Below are 2,875 nucleotides of genomic sequence, written 5' to 3' on the forward strand. Positions count from 1 at the left end.
CTGTTTTAAATATGCTCCCCTCTACCAGCACTGAAAAGATATCTTTTTTAAAAGGTCCAACGGTAGACATTTGATACACCTTCATGCTAGCCCCAAAAATGTATACGACCAATGGTTTTAAAATGGTGATGAATTTTATATCCCTATTAACTTCAGCCATACAGGCGCCATTTGTGAGACTTTCTGGAGAGTATAGATGGACTTGTTCCAAAGGTTGGAGATGAAAAGGTTTTACATATGGTGATTATTTAATCATTCTACACGCTATCTGCAAGAATATTAAAATGGTGAATCACCTATAGATAAATTCATCTAAAACCAAGATTATGCCACTTGGTTCCTCACAACCACTTTTTAAAGGATGGTTGATGCTTTTCCTACTGAATACGTAGCTACCTATCCATATGTAAGGGTCATCATTGATCATAAACTTAACTGGAGAATTCATGCTGCCAAACTAGTTTCGAGAAGTATGAATATCTTCAATGCCATCAAATCTTTTTCCAACAGCTATGGAGGGCATGCCCTTTCTGGAATCAATTGTAAATTCATTTCAAAACTGTTATATGAACCAATAATTTAACTCTGTAAACCAATGCAGTGCATATGAATGTATTTTTTTTAACTTGAGATCCTCAACACCTTACTGTGAACTAGGGCTAGAATTGAGTCAACCCTTATTAACAGCTTTAGATGTTTATTACAGATATTCAGTACAATTACAAGTTATATTTAGAAATACACTGTAAAGAGTATTTTTTTTAACTAAAATACCTAAGATTGTCTTTTACATATAAAACCTTCATTCAGCGCGCCTGTAGTATAAAGAGACAGTCGTACCTAAATTTGAATCTTTCAGCAGCAACTAACAGGGCCTTTTTATGATTGAGATTACTTTATATTGGAGGCTTACAAATTAAGGGTGCAAGTTCAAGGTTAGCGACGGATAATAGAATTTGTCTCTGATGCTCTACAACAGTGAAATCGATAGAAAGCATTGTATAGGAACTGTTTACATCCACAGTTCAGGGACTCTGGTTGTAGAAAAATGCATGAGAGAACTGAGCATTTATGTTGAGAGTGATTCAAGCAAATCTATTGGTTGTACAGTAAAAAAAAAATTGCCAAACGATTTATTGATTTTGAAAGAGCTATGAATGGAGAACATGATGTTGGTACTGATTGACAGTCAATGTTGCACATTTTAAGATGTATACTGTTCTCGTATTGTAAATTATTTTCCTGTATGAAGTGGAATTGTGATTTTTATCTTTTTACTATATGGATAGAAGGCTAGCCAATATTCATTCATATATGCAGTCAAATTGAGTATTTGATTTCAAATGTATTTTATTTTTTCCCTTTACTCTACTTTATTTATTGTAATTATTTTTCAATCAGTCCAATAAACTTACATTTATATATATAGGTGATATAATAATGAGAAACTGTCCATTTGGCCTAATAATGTCATCAATGGGTTATGTTGACATGATAAACCTTATGTCTGAATGCAAGATCTTTTGTAAATGTTATCAGACACCAGAGATGCCTTGATGGAAAATAAAACACCAGTTGTCACTATATATTTATTATATTAGAGGTTTTATTTGGTTCAGTTTTCTGGAAAAGATACTCTTTCACACAAGAAAAGGTTGATTGATAAAAAAAACAGCTTAAGTTAAACTATATTTGTTGTCTGTAGAAAAAAGAGAACATTAATGGAAGGTGGCTAGTGAAACCATTTCGCAATGTTAAAATACATAGTTTGTCAATAAAAATAAGACCTTTTTGAAGGTTTGGCCTTTCAATATATTCAGGCAACAATGGCTACTAATTGGAATAGGTACACTCAGGCTTTGTTTACCTTTCATGAAGAGGATTCTGATTTAAAGCAGGTTCCTGGTGAAGTTCTACGGAGTGGTTTGGTGCTTTCATGACCTAAATTCAATGTTACTCTTATAGTCTCTTTTGCTGATGGGAAGGCATTCATAACGAGTCAATAATTCACAGCAATATTGTAATTTTTGTGAATTAGAGAAAATAATTCTGTGGTATGATATAATCCCAGTCAAAAAAATACAAGTTCCCTTTTCTTATGGTTTAGGAGAAAGAGACTTACGTCTCTGGGCGGTTGTAGAAAGGGGGGTTTAGGGTGAGCCAATCAGCGTAACAAAGCTGTCCTGAAGAAGGTGACGACATAAATATCACCGAAACGCCGCGTCGACAATCTCTTTGTGTGATAAATTTGTTGTTTTGAAAATAATATTTTAACTTGTTTAAGTGTTTCTTTGATACTGTGATATAAAAATGCTTTATCAATTGTTTTTAACATGTTTTTTATGAATAAATGTATGGAATGGTGCTACATGATGGTATGAACAGAAAATAATATAAAAATAAATAAAAAATCTTTTTTATTCAATTCACATTAGAGTGGTTACATCCTTATTAAATTCAGAGTCACAAAACGACGGGCATTGATGTATATTGGATTTGTTGTAAATTTGTTGATTCTTTCACAACTTTGTTACGCTGATTGGCTCACCCTAAACCCCCCTTTCTACAACCGCCCAGAGACGTAAGTCTCTTTCTCCTAAACCATAAGAAAAGGGAACTTGTATTTTTTTGACTACGTATAACCCCTTCCCTTTTCATATAAGGGTTTCTCCTTCTTAATTGGAAATTATATAATCCCTGACATCATCTCATTGACATCATCCCTGTGAAATATTTGTTTCAAAACTACTGCTTGTTGTTCACTTAAAGTAAGCAACGGTGTAATATACACACACAAACACACACATATATATATATATACACACACACACATCCAATATTATTTTCATGTATAGAAATTCACACACATGCATAA

The sequence above is a fragment of the Lissotriton vulgaris genome, chromosome 11, assembly GCF_964263255.1.
Source record: "Lissotriton vulgaris chromosome 11, aLisVul1.2, whole genome shotgun sequence".
NCBI lineage: Eukaryota > Metazoa > Chordata > Amphibia > Caudata > Salamandridae > Lissotriton > Lissotriton vulgaris.